The sequence below is a fragment of the Ceratosolen solmsi genome, unplaced genomic scaffold, assembly GCF_000503995.2.
Source record: "Ceratosolen solmsi marchali unplaced genomic scaffold, CerSol_1.0 scaffold56, whole genome shotgun sequence".
In the NCBI taxonomy this organism is placed as follows: domain Eukaryota; kingdom Metazoa; phylum Arthropoda; class Insecta; order Hymenoptera; family Agaonidae; genus Ceratosolen; species Ceratosolen solmsi.
Window position 1 is genome coordinate 5,665,052 of NW_011948425.1, and position 7,354 is coordinate 5,672,405.

A 7,354-nucleotide genomic window follows, 5' to 3' on the forward strand; every position below is an offset into this window, starting at 1 on the left:
TGCGACATTTGGTCCCGCGGCCAGAAGCCGCACTCGAGGTGATGATCCGGAAAGCGACGCAACCTGTCCCGACGCTTCTTCTACCCGCGTCGTTACCGCACAATTACTCCACGGGGGATTGTTTCGGGCAACCCCGTCGGCTCAACAGCCCTTGTTTATTTGTCACTCGACACCCAATCCATTAAAAGGCGCTACGAATCGCAATGTCATTCGATTCCTAAGCCTAATATACTAAACGAATTTTCGTCTCTGCGAATGCATCCTTTTTTCCAAGATTCCCGTTGCTCGGAGTGACCGTGATATGGGAATGGGCGAGACTGTCGGCGGCGGGCAGAATCGGTGGTGACTTGTGAATGTCTATGAACGCCGCTCTCTGCGTCCAAATTAGGGAGACGAAGCGCCTAAGGCTTATAATGTGATTAAAATCTGGCCCATACGACACCGATTTCCTTTCCTCTACAAGCGACAAGCGATAACGAGGGACAAACAAGTAAAAAGGTTATTATTATGTTCTTATTGACCCGTATCCGACCGTAGGAAGACTCCTGTCGTCATTCTGAATTACGCACTTAATTCAAAACTAATTTCGTGCCACGAAACTATAAATCCCTCGTCAAATAGAACGACTCGCTTATAAATCTTTAAGATCTGGAAAAACTTGAAAATTGCAATTATTTTATTTTTCTCTTGTAGTATTACTGTAATTTTACGTGTATTCTGGGTTTATGTACTCACTTTATCTGCGTTGGCAAGTTCACATTAGTGTCGCGTGGAGGACGATCATGACGAGCTGTTTGACGAGTTACGGAAATGTGCCGAGAACCTAAACACGCCATCTGAATATGCCATGATTTTCTGTACACTCCGCTAAGAAAAGCCGAGATTTTGTGCAACATTGTTACTTTATGTATTCGGAGCCTTATGGAAGTATACTAAGCAACAACATGCAAGATAGATGCAGGTGAATGGAAATTTATTCGTTTTGTTATTTGTTTTTTTTTCTTCTTTTTTTTTTCTTCTTTTTTTTTTCTTTTTTTTTTTTTTGCTGCATAATGCGTATTTTAAGAGATAATTTGTTACTAGGCTCGCGCGCGCGCACACGCACACCACACACACTCCCTCTAAATATATACATTTATTAATTATCCAAGCCGAACGGTAAGGAAATTATAAAAATTAAAAAATTAATAATGCCCCTATATTGCCGTCGATAAAAATCTGATGTTAGCACACTCGTAATGACTGGAACTATTTTTCTTTTTTTTGTTTATTGTTTTCATTTTTTTTTTCTTTCTTTCTTTATATATATATATATATATATATATATATATATATATATATATATATATATATACATATACATATATACGTATGTATATTTATATTTTTGCTTCGGAATTTTAAAGGCCTCAAACTGGATTATTATTAAAGGTACACATGGATTTAAATAATTGGGTGAATCGTTTTCAAAAACGGTTTTTTCACCACCACCCCCCTCTCCCTCTTTTATTTTGTATCTTTTTCTTCCTTTTATTCTGATTTGTTTTTTATTTTTTGTATAAAATACACGAATATATATTAATAAATATTTTACGAGCAATGTATTTTATTGAAACATTTCACATACTCCGATAGATATAACAGGTCACTCGTTGATTTCCCAAAATATTCAAACGAATTTACAAATAATTCGCCACAACTCGGCAACGAATAAGCGATCAATTGGCCATCCGAACATAATTCATGAAAAATTCAACTCGTTACTATTAGCGCTAAAATACGTTCGAACTTTTGAAATAAATAGGCAAACCGGTGCGTGAATACGCTCTCGCACTACTCTGTACGCCGACGAATAAATGTCAATGTTCGGGATCAGAATTTGAATCCGTATTTATTAAAGAATTACGGGGCCAATGCAGATAATTAAGGTGGTGAAAATTGATTACAATCGAAGAAGCTCAAATCTGCACCGAAACAAATAATAAAAATTATACCAATAATAACCACCACCACGACGACGACGACGACGACGATGATGATAATGATGATGATAATGCACCGATTGGCAATAAGATAATGATTCTCAAGTGCACTCGTGTAGGCGCGCATAAGCAAAATAAATACGTGTCGCGTGCTCGCCGAAAGTGCAGCTGCGTCTGAAAAGCAAATTACTCGGACACTTTGGCTGATCGAATCAGGAGGGGTAAGGCCAAAATCGTTTCACCTCCGAGTGCAGCCGAGCTACAGTGCTTACAGCGTAAATACGAAATACTGCGAACACGTACGTATGCAGGTTAATGTGACGTGACGCGCGGCCACTATCCATCCACCTCTGGACCAATTTGCTCCTCTTCTCTCGGATTTAGACGGCGAACGCGGCCTTGTCGATGCCCCCGGCATTCTAGGGGTGAGATGCCGAGGACGTGAAGAAGAAGGAAGCCCAATAACGCCTAATGAAATGCGAGTTTCCACCATTGTTTATCCCTTGTACGGCCCAGTCATCGCTAAGCGATCCGCTCGTCGACTTATCAATGACGCTTCACGCCTTCACGTGCGCCGAAAAAATTGCCTCGCGAAATCGCTGACCAACTTTATATAGGCTCGGACTGGACTAATTATCAATGAGCGTAAAATGAGATCGAGCATTTCTCCTTTTATTTTATAACGGCGGTCGCGAATATGGAAAACTTTCACGCGCACGCGGCTCTTTAACGGCCAGGACTAATCCCCTACAAAGCGGCCGTTCGCGTCAAAACCAAATTCGTTGGCGCGACTTTCAAACGGTGGGACGGGTAAGGAGTGGGACGGGAGAGGGTGGAGGAGGAGAAGGAGACAACGACGACAACATCAATGACGATGACGGCGATGATAACGACGACGACGACGACGACGCAGACGACGACGACGACGCAGACGACGACGACGACGCAGACGACGACGACGACGCAGACGACGACGACGACGCAGACGACGACGACGACGCAGACGACGACGACGACGCAGACGACGACGACGACAAGGATGAGGAAGAGATATTAGTGCTAGGATGGGTAGGGAGAAGTATCGCGACGAGGGGGAGGGGCCAGGGGAGGAGTGCGTACGGGAGTGGCCGCGAGGCCGCAGCGCTACAAAAACGACCGCAAATTTCAGGATAACTCCCACGCCCGATCCCAACCCCGGACCAAGCGCGTGCCGTCCTCCTCCAGTGGAAGGGCGCCAGTGTTGCCGCCGCCGCCGTCACCACCCCCACTGCCGTCGCTGCCACCGCCACAGCCGTCATCACCGCCACCAGTGCCGCCGCCGCCGCCGCCGCCGCTGCTGCCGCCGTCGCTGCCGCCGTTGTCGTTGCCGCCGCCGCCGTCGCCGCCGCCGTAGCAGCAGCAACAGCAGCAACAGCAACAGCAGCAGCACCAGCAGCAGCAGCAGCAGCAGCACCAGCAGCAGCAGCAGCAGCAGCAGCCGCAGCCGCACCAGCAGCACCAGCAGCAGCAACAGCAGCAGCAGCAGCAGTAGCCGTCGGAGCTCGCGCGCGCCTCAGAACAGCCGAGTCCCTCGCGTGGACAGGATCTCGGGCGGCTCTCGGGAGGTGGTGCGCACGAGGCGGATGGTGCCGCATGAACCGTCGAGACCCATCGAGCACGTGGCCGCGGTATACCTGCTGCTGCGCCTCCTGCTGTCAGCCCATCCTCATGACAACCAACTAAGAGTTCACCGCTCCATTCACCCAAGTAAGGACTTTTTAGTTGCTGCTGATGCTCTTTCCCAAGTTGCCTCGGCGATATTCGGAGCGTGGACCGAACGTATCTTCCTTTCGGTTTTCGAATTTATAACGGTGCCCGCACATCGGCCCGGCGTTAATTCAAGTTTTAAATCCTCGGGCCGATATTCTTTATGTGAAGTGCCTCGTGCCGCGTCGTGCCTTTACCGCTTGTAGTTTAAAAGGTGTCAACGTAAATTGTGAGCGAGCTCCTTTCCCTGGATCGTCGCTTTTGGCCTTCATTTAATCCCGCTGGCATTTCCAAACGAATTCGTTGATCAGCGGAGCACCGTAACTCGAGCGCTATTAACCACAACCCGCTTTTAACCATAACTTTATTCTCAATTTTGCTTGACGTGCTCGAGTCACTTTATGCCACCCATTTACTTTATAACTTAATCGCTTGATTAACGGCCGTACAGCTCGAGAATAAATATAGCTCTAGTAAAATGCGAGAGTCATGCACCCGACGAAGGACTACAACTCGCGTCGTAGGACGTCCTCGAGATCTCGATATTCGCAAAAGCCCAGGCTTTCACCTCGGATTCCAAGTCGTGGGTAGAAGGGGGGGGGGGGGGGGGGGGGGGGGGGGGGGGGGGGGGGGGGGAGTGATGCCGAGGGGCAGCGAACAATTAGAGCGGACGAAATGCGGCGAGCGAGTGGAAAATGTAAAACGAAAGAGAAAATAGAAAAAAAGCGTCGATGCCACGCGAGGCACCGCGACTGCCCGGTAAAGCTCGCGGGCTTTTAAAGGGATACGCGGCGATAAAAATTAAGATTCTCTTATAAAGCAGAAAGTTGCCCGGCGTCGGAGTGTGCGTGGGCGTGTGTGCGCGGGCTAGCGGGGCGCGAGGTGGTCGGGTGACGAGGGGAGGGTTAGGGTGCACGAGGCACGCAATCACTTCATTTAAAATGCAAATTTCTTTCTCTCGCGGGGTGGCGTGGCCGCTGTCGCCGCTGCCCTGAATCACTTCAATTATTCTCGGCTTGAAGCTCGCAAGCTCAGTTGGCAATGAGGCACCCGGGTGCCCGGACCGTGGAGATGCGCGAGCATCGTGAGCAGGTTCGAACGGCCTAGGGATGAGCCTCGTCGAGTCATCTACGTGGCCAAAGTGAAAAACGCGGCGTGCCACGAACGCGAACTACGGCATCGTCTCGCGTGGGAATTCCGTGCTTTTGGGCCGTATAGTCCCTCGTCCTCGATAGCACGCACCTGCCAACTGGAATTCACGGCTTTTCTGAATGGGTAAAACAGCGAGAGAGAGAGAGAGAGAGAGAGAGAGAGAGAGAGAGAGAAACGTGGCCAAGTATCTGGCAATAAAGCTTCAATGCGCGAGCCCTGCTTCTTTTTTTTTTTTTTATCAATTTGCCCGTAATACGGTATCTTGAAAAATCTGTTTTTGATTGCTATTCTTTATTATTCGTAGCAAATACTTTGAATATGTTGATTATAGCTCTACTTAAAGGATCACCGTTTTATGATTTTGTAAATTTTTAGAGACTCGTTCTTTCGTACGTGAATACGCGAGAGTGTGCTCTTACATGCTAATAATAAGATAAAAAATAATAATAAAAAATAATGATAAATTTTATATATGTTGATTATGAACCTGGAGCGACATATTCAGCATATTTTTCCACTGCATCAATAAACTTCTTGCTTATTATAAATGGATAAAGAACATGATTGGTAATACCTATTCAATGATAATTTTGTCAATTAAGTAGAGGCTATTTATCGGAGCAGATGAGCACATAACAATAACGGCCGATAAAAACTATTCTCTCCGCAACGTAGCTCTAATGAAAAATAAAAGAAAAAAAATTTATATACGTCGTGATATGCTCGTGCGCGAGCGTGCGTGTGTATGTGTACGGGGCCTCTCCACTCTACCAAAAAGCCAAAAAAAAAAAAAAGCAAGGCCCAAGAGTGGGGATAATTTACGGCGAAGATGAGGAAAGAATTAAGATGATTTGTACGGTGGCGTTACGGTAATTCTCGGCATTATTTCACAAAAATTCCCAAATTACCGTGACTCCCAACGTAATTTTTATGCAAAAATTCGCCGCCAGGCGTAGCCGCGATAAAATACGACGAACCGGCACAAAATTCTAAAGAATCCTTCCTTCCGATAAATTTCGATGCCCGCTGCGTCCGCCCCCACCTCTCGTCATAATTAACGACTCCGAATTTTTCCGAAGCGCGAGTGCTCGATTATCGTAATGAAGAGAGGAAGAGTGCGGAGGGGAGCTCCAGCATTCGTCAATCGTTTTTTCCAATACAAACGAGAGCTGAGGGAGCAGAGGCAACGATAATAATGCGCTTATCCGCGAATCTGGGCGCGAAGATGTTGGCCGGAGGGGCCGATATGGCCGTGCGACCCCAGGCGCCTAACAACGAAATATTACCAGGGCCCGATATGCCCTCTCCTTAGCACCGCGAGAGGACCCCTCCACGCTCTCATCCCCATCGTTCGGACTCCACGAGTCGTTTATGCAACGTCCTTATGGGCGGCGAGTTGCGACGTCTAGTAATAGCCGGAGCTGGTCAGCATCATTGGCGGCCGCGAGGGCCGGCTTTAATTATCTTTATTACAATAATTCCATGAAATTTCCTTGGCCGAGCGGCCCGATCGTCATTCCTTATTCCGACGGCGCTCTTACCTACGAATCAGGTTTTCTCCGGCGATTTATTTTCCGGCTTTAATGAAAAACCAGGACGTCCCGTCGATCGTCCGCCATTGGGAAGCCCAACTCGGCCGGCGCGCGAGAAAAAGCGCGCTGAAGAAGGCGCGCGAATTATATAACGCGGAGCCGGGGATGAGGAAAGAATGCCCACCGGCTCTCGGCGACGCTCACTCGACGATTTTTTTGAAACGACGTCGAGAAGGGGACGCGGGGCGGATGGCGCGGGGCGGATGGCGGGGGGGGGGGGGGGGGGGGGGGATATGCATGCAACTACAATAGTACCACTAGTGCCATGTCCCTGATCATCAAAGATGCGCGCCAGCCCCGGTTTCCAGCATCGGTCCACGACCCTCCGATTAGACTACGGTGACGGTGACGTAGAGGATGACGGTGACGGTGGTGGTGGTCGTGATGGTTGACGGTGGTAGGGATGGTAATGGTTGCGAGGGATGGGGTGGGGTGGTTAGGGTAGGGTAGGGTATGATAGAGGGAGGAGGGGAGGAGAGTAGACACACACAGAGAGGAGGATTATCGCGAGGGATCGGCTCTAATATATTCAGATTTTTATGGCCGTTGGCGTATCGGGGATCCGACGAGGTGTACCCCTCGCGGCGCGCGAGTCAGCCCCGGTAGCCTAATGAATAAACAAAAAGTGGACTGGACTCGGGGCGCCGTGGCTCGTACACGTGAAAGCGTGACCTTAGCGTCGCACGAAGGAGCCGACGACCCTCTCTTTTTCGCCACTCGGCCGAATACGGTTGAAAGAGGCCGGAGCCCGACCGCGTGAGCCAGTGGTATTTGGGAGGTGTGGGGGATGAAGGTCCGTAACGAGCTCGTGAACGGAACCACGATTACTCGGTGCACTTCTACAGGACTCGCGAAATGGCTTTATTTAATTGGCGGTGGGGG

At 48.8% G+C, this 7,354-nt stretch overlaps 1 protein-coding gene across 1 annotated transcript in view; it reads left to right on the plus strand.

Annotated features, from left to right (window-relative positions):
- The first annotated feature begins 3,521 nt into the window (after positions 1 to 3,521).
- The window catches only part of Poxn (paired box pox-neuro), a 30,699-nt gene continuing 26,866 nt past the window's right edge, over positions 3,522 to 7,354 (plus strand). The window contains exon 1 of the mRNA XM_011500471.1: positions 3,522 to 3,728. The gene's annotated coding sequence lies outside the window, so the exon portion shown is untranslated. The remainder of the gene's footprint in view (positions 3,729 to 7,354) is intronic.